Here is a 12,063-nt window from a genome sequence, read left to right as displayed (position 1 = left end):
CACCTGTTGTAAATATTTCGAACTTGACAACCACTTGTGCATACCGCGATCGACTTGTGACGCGATGAGTTAAATCGGAATATTTCAATCTATTTGTCGAAACCTTGAACAAACTATCAGGTTATTTTTTGTTGCAATCGAGTGAACGGAAATAGTATTACGTCTCAACATTTCAACATCTTCCCATACACAAAAGAGTAAAATACAAAAAACCTTGTCAAGTCAATCCGTTTGTAACTTACCCAACCAAAACAAAAAGTATCCTTATGAACAGTAGACAAGACTACGCAAGTAATCACTACAACCAACAAACATATCAAGTTCGGTTTTAGGCATATACCACCAACTCGTCTTATTGGAATGTCAGCAACTCTTTACGGTCATAGTTACAACCGCATTAACTAATTTACCCGGCCAACACGTCATGATCATTCCTGAAATCAACACAAACGCGGTCACTGACTTGAGTTAACCACAAAACGGCATCAAGTTTTTAATCCACTTGTAGCTGACGGATTATTCAAATGCGTCGATGGAGAATATTATTGAACTCGTCGGTATTGTTACTTCAACAAATTACACCGACTGCGAAAGTTAATATCGAATGGTAAGACTTGATCACATATTTATTGATCACAGACATGACAACATTACCGAGATTTTATAAACTAGTCATATTACTCTACACATCTATCAATATCAAAATGCGAGTCATCCAATTTTTCTACTAAAGTAACATTTCACTTTCGGATTCGGATTCGGTATAGTCATACAAATTGTATTAAATCCAACATCAAAACAAAAGGACTTTTTTAGTTCATTGAAATCAGATCATTCGTCTTCGACTTGTGCTTTTTTAGATTACCCGCGACAATTCGTTTCGAGTGAGTTGTAACCGAAGTCAAGATATCCTTGTGCCCACAGATATGGAAGATGAATATAGCTAACACAATCACGAATCGACGTTTCAGAGTATTTCACGGATGTAATAAACTTGTTAGTGTCGCCTATCTAAAAGTACGCACGCGTTCGATTTCCATACCGACTGTTGCGATGTTTAGGATTCACTTACAATAACCACGGGTGAGGATTTAACATCAATGTCGTTACTATCGGAATTCACAACAGAGAATTGAAACATTACACAGGGCGAAAATATCTCTTTGGTATCAAAGCACTACACCAAGTACACGATTAATACTCAACTCCGCTCACACTTTTCTATAATACACGCTAAATGTAAAATATCACGAGGTCGCACTCTAAGACTTTGATCATTACAAAAGTAAATTGGAATATGTTTGCTAGATGCATTCAAATCAGCTAGAAATGTCTGGTGCACAACAATCGTAATATCAAGGAAGTACTTGCTACACTATAATTCACTAAACGTGTTTTGTATTGTTGTTCATTTGTAGTATTGATTGTTTTTGAACCCTCAAATAATAATTCCCGACATGAAACTAAGCCACCGAAAGTCGTTACCATCACAAAGAAACAATTTACACGATGTTTGCCAAATGTATCCTATAGTTAGGTGTACTGGAATTATTTGTAAAACACACTCTGGTAAAGAAATCGAAAAGATATCCTACACCTAAATCTGATAAAACCATTTTGCACTTTGTGTTCGTCAGTAGTATCCATTTGAATTTTTCCATTTCCTCTCGTCAAAGTAGATGTAATCATAGTCGCTAAAGAACTTACTTGGATGTGTTTGAATTCTAGACATAGTTCTAATTTACTCGACGCAAGACCCAAGAATAGGGATGGTGTGAACGTGAGGTTCACGTTCGTGTTCTGTGTGTGAACCTCGGAAATTTAGAGGTTCGCGTTCACAACAGAACCTTGGTAGGTTCTGCACTGTGAACCTTTTTGTTAAATAGACACTTACGTGACCTTTGACACGAACCAATCAGGTTGCTGCAGGATGTAAACAAAGAACAAGGCCGGGCAAGCTTACTATGAGCGCTTATGGAAAAGGGTAGGAAAATGAAGGTTTTTAGCAAAATTACATTGAATTGGCAATAGCTGACTTTGGTGAATGGTAATAGCGTAGAGCTAGTATGTATTTGCAGTGTTCTAACGTACAATAAACATGAATGGTGGCAAGCACTCATCAGCAAGGTATGTCCAAATGAATCGATTTCTGACAACTTTTCGGATGAAGCAACTATTGCTGTATTATCCTTAGTCGTATACTAATAGATTGTCGTACCGAATTGCATGTATTAGATTAATCTTGAGTCAGGATATTTGGGGTATTCATTATGTGGGCTTGGCGTTATATGCATTCTATTTATGGAATCGTATATAGTACAGTCTACAGTCTGCATCATTATCTAGCAAATTACTGTTACACTGGTCTGCATATTCAATGATCATATTAATATGATATATGTTGGGCAATATGATCTGTTCCCAGCTGAAATCGTCAATTTTTGTTCTAGCTAATGTATATTGAATCAATCAGGACAAATGCCAGATAAACACTGTGCTAATAGCCTGTGTAACTTAAGAGATGGCTACCCAGACCGTTCCTGGTGTGCGCTTGTACCTTTCCCAGAGCCAATAACATGCATGGAATAATGTAAAATCTGGATAAAGGCATGTGGACTTCCTTGTAGTCATCTGAATTCTCATTTTATTAATAAAATGACATATCTATTATTCTACCAAAAATATTGATTCGTGACATAATTTAGATGAAACAATTCTGTCTTTCAAAATGAGTCCAATCTGAAATGCTGTCACACTTGATGCCACAATCGACTTGGTGTGTGTCTCGTTTTATTCCACTCCAGATTTGCTGCTTGATGGTGTGTAATGGATTGAAATTGTCGAGAGCATCGTATTCAAGAATAGAGGTGATACGTTGCATGAGTTGGACGAGTACGCCTTGATAGGTGCCTGTACAGCAGTGTTGCTCTGTAAAATAAACATATTATATATTTTGTGCAGGCTTGACGGATATCTTTAATGAAGCTGCAGAAAGAGGAAGTCGATGGATAAAACGCAAGAAAATCAAATTTCTGGAAGAAGTAGAAGCACAAAACAGGAAACTCGTCCAGGAAAATTTCAAATTGACGGACAATTATTGCTTGTGAAGGTCAGTTCTCAGTGAAGCATCATAACGTCAAAAGATGCGGAGAAGCTGAAATTTTATGCTAGACTACAATAAATTCTTTCTGAATTGCCCTACTTATCCTACTGACGTCAAATTTATAGTATTGCTGTAAGCATAGTATTAAACCATTGGGTCAACCGTATGTAACTGCTTCATTCAATTTCGATTGGGCCATGTAGATATGTGGTTCTTAAAAATGCACCATTGGCATTCATTCATGATTTCTCAAAACTAGAATGATTAATCACTGTCAATAAATCACATACAACTTTGAAAGGATTGATGGATTGTGGCGCACTTACTTTTGTGCAGGAACTGTTCACAGGGAAGGGACCATTCCAGATCGAAATATTAGTGAAATATGTGGATTCGACAAGAAATGCGAGAAAATGATGGAGTTCAGCTAAGGTGAACCAGGAAATGCTATCATGGCAGTAAAGGGATTCACCATTGAGTCTGAAATCAAGAAATTGAATCTAGATTTAAATATTCCTGCACATGATTTGGCACACTGTCAAATGCCTGAGCCAGACTGTTCCACAACAAGAAAGATGGCGAGACAACGTATTCGTATTGAACAACTGATCGGAAGAATCAAGGAGGATAAAATTTTGTCTGGTGTCATACTATGCAGCATTGTGTATCAACTAACCAAATATGGACTAATTGCTTACTCTATAATTCAAGATTGAAAATTGAAAATGAATGATGCAACATATTCAGCAATTGTGAAAATTCAGTTCCATTGTGAATATCGTAATGCCTAATAGCATGCTACGGATCGTAATTGCGCGGTGCCATGGTTAATGTGTACCAACAGTGCATGTCTATTCATACTATATATTCCAGTGGTGTGCATTGAAGCTCATTTAGATGCCCAATTTGTTGAATGAACAATTCTCCAGGTGAATATGTTCTAGGATTATTTGCATTTGGTGGAATGTTATAAAACTGAAGACACCAGATACACCAAAATCTACCTTGAGGCAGGAGTTGATCGGTTGCGAGTACGGTCGAGAGATTGCTTGTCAATCACGATCGAGCTCACTGATGCTGATGCAAATCACAATGTAGTCCTTGTAGCTTCAGGTGCTGGATTGTCTTAATCAATGCATAATGCATATACATGAGAGCATATATCAGTACCTAATGTGAAAATAAATCATGGTTACAATATCTATTGCAGGAGTCTCTGACAAAATGTTTTTTTCCTTACTTACCCTGTCTTACAAGTGCAAGACGAATCAATAATGGATTTTCTGAGAATGTGTATTTCCATTGAGTGTGGTATCTCACTTTTCCGCAGGTTGCGATAACATTGGCTTTTCACTAGAATATTGCTTCCACAAAGAGTGGATTGTCTCCTCAATCTTTGTCCCTAAGTCGTGTACGTAGCGCTCCATGAAATACTTCGTAGCTTTCTCCGCGGTGTTAGAAGAAAATGCTGTTCCACTCAAATCCAGAAATTCGATAAAATCTCCATAGCTTTCAAGTTTCATAATCAATACACTAAAATTGTGATGTGTGGCAGCAGCTGTATTTTATAGCATCTATTTCTGAACATGAGATATGCTTGAAAATTTCGCTCGAGACCTGGAGCTTATGAAATCGTCAAAATATCCATTACCACAATCCTATAGTATAGTATACAACAATCGTCGCTTGATCCGAAAAGTTGTCAAAAATCCTACAAAAATCCATGCATTTGGACACAGCACGCTGATGCGTACTTGCCACCATTCATGTTCATCCTAGACTAAAAGCTGCAACTACATACTAGCTCTACGCTATTACTATTCATTAAGGCCAGTCTTCCCCAATTCAACGTAATTTTGCTTAAAACCTTCATTTTTCAACCTTTTTCCATAAGAGCTCAAGTAAGCTTGCCCGGCCTTGTTCTTTGTTTACATCCTGCTGCAACATGATTGGTTCGTGTCAAAGGTCACGTAAGTGTCTATTATAAGATCTTTGGTTCAAGTTTATTGCATTTCAACTGTGGGTCACTCTATGCATGGCGCTGGCAGCATAAAAAATCAACACTAAACGAGCATGCACCATGACAACCTTAAAGGATTTACTTGCATTTTTGTTACCGAAAATTTCTCGAAATATCCAGCTTTCCGTCTGTGAATATTTAGTGACTCTCTGCTGTGAGCTTGACCCGCAATCACACAACATCACGAGCGATATACGTAGTCAGCGAATGATGCTTATTCAACCAATCAATGACATTGATATCGTTTTCTGATGTAAAAAATCGAGCGGGCGTATGGGGTCAATCTCGACTTCATATCTTTACTGTATCATTAAAACCAAATCCGTTCGATTAAGGTGCTGGCTACTGCTATATAACTTGTTGTTTATGGTATTGGTAGCGAGTATTGAAACCCGTTTACACTCAGCTCAATATCAATGTAGCAATACTCAGATTCCGAACACATTGTCCGGTCTGGCTAAGACCATTAAGGCGTAAGCTTATATTTCCTGGTAAGTCCTCGTCGAAATTGTTTGCAAAACGACGAATGTATTGATTTTATGAGATTATTATATCCTTTGATAACCGCGGTTGATACATTTAGCGACGTTTAAAACGCCAATATGTACTTCAGCAATGCGACATTATGTGGCCCGAGTCTTCGCTGGATATCGTGTACAATAATATAGGCTATCACTTCATTGAAAGATAGGGTTGGAATTAGCAATATGACGTCACGAGGTTCACGTTCGTGTTCACACAGAACCTTTCAAAAAGGTTCGCGTTCACACGAACCCGAACCTTTCAGAGGTTCACACCATCCCTACCCAAGAACAACCGTAGTTTACAACCGTGCACACTAGGGTTGTTCAGAATTGATCGACTTTCAAAATGTCGTGGTTTTCAGTCCGATTCCCATGCCTTATACCATAAAAACATATTCTAGGTACTTTTTTTCGTAATTCATCCCGTGCATCCGTGTGCACATTGAGCTGGAAGAATATCGGCTAAAAATAGGGGATTCCCCTAAAATTTGAGTGTCGCTATTCGGACTAGGCTAGTAAAACGTCATATATAAGCTGGTTTTATGTAGCTATTGCGGTTGGAGTGCTACATAACCTCACTATAGAAAGTATTGTCAGTTCAGGACACCATTTTCATGTCGTACACTGCCTTAGAACTCCTCAAAACTGCCTAAGACTGATAGTCATTTTGTTGGATCACCTATCCTACACTCCTCAACCCTACCCGAGATTGTTCATCTATTGCCGGGATCACCACGTGCAAGAATACAACTGTAAATGTATCATTCACTCACAGCCACATTATAAACATCACATTGTTCAAAGGAAACGAAACAAAAAGGCAAAGAAACAGATCAACTTGGCACATTGCATTGCACTGGGATGCAAAGCTCACTAGAAGTCGTTTCGGAGGGAAATTTGAAGCCTCGGCAGTGCTGGCATAGTCTGCGCATTCCAACGCATTTGAGAAAGGCAATCGAACTCTGGAGAGTGCTACAGGAAAAGCGCAGGCTGATCTGTCATTTGAACTGCTGGAACTTTATAATTTAACAAATAATGTCAGAGCTCTTGTGTTTGACACAACACCCTCAAACAATGGAAAAAAAAAGGTGCGGTTCTGTTACTTGAAGAATTGATAAACAGAAAAGTTTTCTACTTTCTACTTCTGCTTGTCGCCATCATATTTATGAACTAGTCACCCGGGGAGGTCTGGAAGTGAAGTGTGTTTGGATCTGCGACCACAGGCCCTGAAAACACAGATTTTAATACCTTCCAAGAAGTGGAAAGATATTGATCAATTAAGAAGCTCTAAATACTTCAGTTTGATGAATGCAGCTGGTTGGCGATCAGAGCTGATGAAGCTAAGCAAGAAATAATTCCACTGATGAAGCCATATAATGGAAAGCAGAAAGAAGTCTTGATAATAAATGACTACAGAGAATGTACAACAGGCACCTTGGCGATTGTAGCAGCCCAATATATTGATAATCGTTTTCGCAAGCCTGGTGCTACTAATAGCACTGGATGGATGAGTCAAGTGCTGTACTGTCAAAAATGTTCATGTGGAGAGAGCAAATGGGCTATTCTGAAGAGTTCATTAGAAAGTTGCCCTGTTTTATGTCCCAGCTTGGTTGAAAACTGGTAATGCATGTGACGCACAGTATATTGATCTCAAATTCCTTCATGGCATGACAGACTTTTCATTGTGCGATTTCACAGTTGCTGATGTGGCATATAAAAAGATGCGCGAACATCATTGGCATCTCACCGAGGAAACGGTGGTATCAACAATGTTCTCGGCTAAACCAAAGATTCCTGACAAAGTGGAGGAAGCGATGGCTGCTAAATTGCTGCAAATGCCAATCCTTGAACAATTTCGCAGAGGTAGGCTATACCTCTGAGTCTAATCTCTGACTCTGTCTCTGAGTCAATGAGTATGGTTGCTTTAATTGAACCGGAATCATGGTTTCTATTCAATGCTATACATGTCGAACATGATTGGTTTAGTCTTCCAGTTTCGGAATGGCATACTGATTCGCATTTCGTGACTGCTCAAGAATTTGTGAGTGGCGTTGAAATAGTAAACGGCGCAGCAGAGCGTTTGGTGAAATTGAATACCGACTTTGATGCTTTCAAAACAGATGACAAAAAACAGCGAGCGAGCCTCTTACAAGCCGTGGAAGATAACGGGAACAGATATGCCGATTTCTCTAAAGCAGTGGTTCCTAACCTTTTTCCACCCACGTACCATTTTGAGGTTTTATGCAGTGCTCGCGTACCACCTATATAAGTTACGCGCGTTTCCACCATTTATGACGTCATACTCACATATTTGACCTATGCGAGGTGTATTAACAAATTCTAATAAACTAGGCAGGGATGTCAAACATAATGGCCCGTGGGCTGGATCCAGCCCGCCTGACGATTCTATTAGGCCCGCATAGCAATTCTGAGTACATTGAAAAAAGATTCTATTATCCACGACATCCACAATAATAAACCAAATTACAAAGTCCGCGTTGACAGTTAAATATCTTGTATTCATCACAACGCATACGCAGGGATAACGCCAGATTATGACTAAAGCTGGGGTGGCCAACCGTTTTGTCATTCACATTTCGACTACTCGTGTAGCCTACGGCCGCATTCCAGGGCATAGTCGTAATGAACGAGTTGGACGCCAAATACCCAGGTTAATGTGTCTATGTCCATTTCTGGTAAACTCCGGACTAATCTATTTAATGGTAGGCTTAATGCGCACCAAAATGGCGAGTGGTCACTGGTAATGTTAAGGATGGAAGTGCTCATAGTCGTGCCAAGCGCGAAAAAAATCAGTTTCACCAATGAATTTCATCATTGATATTAATAGTTTTACATCATACCATCAAACATTTATTCTTTCTCATCCCGTGTGATCAGATTCACTGGTATAGAGTTGATGTAGGGGTGTTTTCGAAAATTTAACGCAAGTTATAAATTATGATGCATCCTCGGGTGGGACGATTGGTATTAGTAACTTTGTAGCAAGCAGTTATTTCTTGACCTGCCATCAGGATTTTTAGTATAGTCAGGAGCACACGATTCCGAGCTGATATTTCCATGTGAGGCGCATTCCATTGATGTTCGCATCTGTATTTTGGGGCTCTGATTGCAAAGGGTGCTACTATATTAAAATCGAAAAATGTAGTCGCATTGAATCGCGCCCAGCGCGAAGAAAATTTCAAGATTAATTAAAATCTTTCAAGAAATCGGGAGTCAATTCGTAAATCCGAATTGCATGTCTACGGCCGCACAAATTCCCTCTTACGGCCTTAGGTAGGCCACCCCTGGACTAAAGCAAAGGGAACACTGAAATATGTCTTATTGTATCGCCGGTAATGCCATTGTATTCAACCGGACAAACATCGTATTTTCGTCAATTTCATTGCTCGCAAATAATGGTGTTGCGACTCGCTAGAATGAAACCCCTACGATCCGTGTATTATCTATATAGTATATGATTGATAATAAAGTATTCCAGCAAGAAGCAATGGCACGAGGCAACATTTTGGATTCCGTTGACTGGTTCGGCCCGCGAGCGATTTCATGACTTCGATCCGGCCCGCGATTCAATTTGAGTTTGACACCCCTGAACTAGGCATTATCACCCAGGGTTGATGGGATGTATGGAATTGTTTTTTCAACACCAGTCACAAGAAGAACAAGATAATGAAATATCAACACACATTCGAAAGTCACTTTATTAAATGCGATTGCTGCATTTTGTCTATTTTCCACTACCTTGTCGATGCGTGGTGTACGTTTGCTTACAGCGCATCAAAACTCATGTATGGGCGCAACAAGTCGGTTTCGTTTCTTCGATTTGATAGTCATCAGGGATGAAAATCCTTGCTTGCATTCCCACGTATAAGGGAAAATTAGCAGCTGATGGGGAATAGCGTGAGACGACGGCTTCAAAAACCTCAAAATCAACCTTACCCGAACTAGTAACTCCCTTCGGTCGGAAAAAAACAGAATCTACTCGCGTACCACCTGGAAGACCTTCGCGTACCACTAGTGGTACGCGTACCACAGGTTGGGAACCAGTGCTCTAAAGCAACCATTTCATCCGGACCTGATTTAAGTAGTATTTGCCAAGTTGATCTGTTTCTTTGCCTTTTTGTTTCGTTTCCTTTGAACAATGTGATGTTTATAATGTGGCTGTGAGTGAATGATACATTTACAGTTGTATTCTTGCACGTGGTGATCCCGGCAATTGATGAATAATCTCCGGTAGGGTTGAGGAGTGTAGGATAGGTGATCCAACAAAATGACTATCAGTCTTAGGCAGTTTTGAGGAGTTCTAAGGCATTGTGGGACATGAAAATGGTGTCCTGAACTGACAATACTTTCTATAGTGAGGTTATGTAGCACTCTAACCGCAATAGCTACATAAAACCTACTTATATATGACGTTTTACTAGCCTAGTCCGAATAGCGACACTCAAATTTTAGGGGAATCCCCTATTTTTAGCCGATATTCTTCCAGCTCAATGTGCACACGGATGCAAGGGATGAATTACGAAAAAAAGTACCTAAAATATGTTTTTATGGTATAAGGCATGGGAATCGGACTGAAAACCACGACATTTTGAAAGTCGATCAATTCTGAACAACCCTAGTGCACACATATCCAAAATATCGCACACTCCGCTATTCCTAAAGTACAAACACCCGATACAAAATATTACTTGTTGTGTTGTTGCGGCATCATCTTCACAATATCACCCTCAATACAAATGATGTTTATGTGTAACATGCTATTGATTCGAATCACACCCACCTGACGGAGGAGGATTTACTCAATCTTTACAAAATGGATATTGACCAACATCACATCATCGGATTGTATCTGTTTTGCTGGATATGAGTTATGTTAGTTTAACAGTAAACAAATTTCACCCTCTTGGATTATGAACTCAATGCGTTAGCAGTCATTCAATATTTTGTTTGTGTCAACTAGTTACTTTGCATGTTACTCCACAACTCTTACAAAAGTACGAAGGATATTAACATCACACTAAGTAATTAACTTTACTCGATATTCTCGCATTACGAAACTAAAGAATGGTTGGTCAGACTCTACAAACTGTTTCGATATCACAAGACCTTTATTGTCTGAATGGGTGTTCATGTATCTTAATAATCAAATAGTTCAACACAGAACTAGTACTAACAGAAACATCAGAGAGTTGTTTACACAAAAGTTTGTATGTGTACAGTATGCGAATACCATGTGTAAGTCAAGCACAATTGCGGTATCCATCCTAGTCTAGTTAACACAAATTTATTACAACGGGGGTACGTAAACTTTCGTGAAAGAAAAGCATACTCACTCCCAGAGGGTTATGTCAATGCCATAGCAGTACCCCAACAACAAAGTAGTTTTCTAGTCACGGTCCTTACATCTTTCACATAGATCAATCTACTTTGCTAACGAAAAGTGCTGAGTCATCACATGATCGCCCTCACAACAAAACAGCTAGTAGATATTATCATTCAAAATATTCCTAACCCTTTACACACCAGTGACAAATCATACAACGAATATCTTTTGTGGGTCGAATTGTTGTTCAGTGTCAAGTCTACCTGTTGAAACTTACATTAAAACAACACAGTCACAATTCAATTAGAACCACGAATCTATTTTCATTTCGTCACATACAGAAAAATAAATTTTCTTTCCCCAACACATACTTGTAACCAATCGCTTTCATTAAACACACAACTTCATAAAAGTCTTACCATTCGATATTAACTTTCGCAGTCGGTGTAATTTGTTGAAGTAACAATACCGACGAGTTCAATAATATTCTCCATCGACGCATTCGAATAATCCGTCAGCTACAAGTGGATTAAAAACTTGATGCCGTTTTGTGGTTAACTCAAGTCAGTGACCGCGTTTGTGTTGATTTCAGGAATGATCATGACGTGTTGGCCGGGTAAATTAGTTAATGCGGTTGTAACTATGACCGTAAAGAGTTGCTGACATTCCAATAAGACGAGTTGGTGGTATATGCCTAAAACCGAACTTGATATGTTTGTTGGTTGTAGTGCAGGGCCGGCCAACCTTTTCAGCCAAAGGGCCACATTCGATGGACGAAATATTGCGCGGGCCACTTACCGCGCGAAGTGCGAAAATTTTTTGAAGTTCATAGGTCAATAATATTGTCACTTGACTATATTGCGAGCCTGCCGTATATCGCTGGGCTAAGTTTGCGGGTAATGGGCTATTCGACGCATGGACATATCGATATCGAAAGCTGCGACCAACATGCGTCAATCTTTCCGTGCCTAGGTTTCATAGTCAACGATCTTACTGTGAGTGCAAACGCAAGGTCGCATATGTTGAACGACACTTTGTCCCGTAATCGCGAATATAGTTAGACTCAATCTGA

General features: G+C 39.3%; 1 protein-coding gene and 1 long non-coding RNA gene across 3 annotated transcripts in view; both read right to left on the bottom strand.

Annotated features, from left to right (window-relative positions):
- The window catches only part of LOC145438841 (metabotropic glutamate receptor-like), a 44,586-nt gene that overhangs the window by 11,433 nt on the left and 21,090 nt on the right, over nucleotides 1–12,063 (bottom strand). The gene's annotated exons all lie outside the window — the stretch shown is intronic.
- On the bottom strand, nucleotides 2,628–4,804 carry LOC145442863 (uncharacterized). 2 transcript variants are annotated; one of them, XR_013916171.1, is made up of 3 exons: nucleotides 4,348–4,800; nucleotides 4,108–4,273; nucleotides 2,628–2,928 (listed from the first exon to the last, which is right to left on the bottom strand). It is a non-coding gene; the product is annotated as an uncharacterized LOC145442863 (long non-coding RNA). The 2 variants fall into 2 exon arrangements; XR_013916169.1 differs by having other exon boundaries at nucleotides 4,108–4,804.

Source organism: Botryllus schlosseri, chromosome 1, assembly GCF_051294905.1.
Source record: "Botryllus schlosseri isolate E-star chromosome 1, Bs_hap1, whole genome shotgun sequence".
In the NCBI taxonomy this organism is placed as follows: Eukaryota; Metazoa; Chordata; class Ascidiacea; order Stolidobranchia; family Styelidae; genus Botryllus; species Botryllus schlosseri.
The sequence above is the reverse complement of the archived record's forward strand: the minus strand, read 5'-3'. Positions and strand labels throughout refer to the sequence as shown.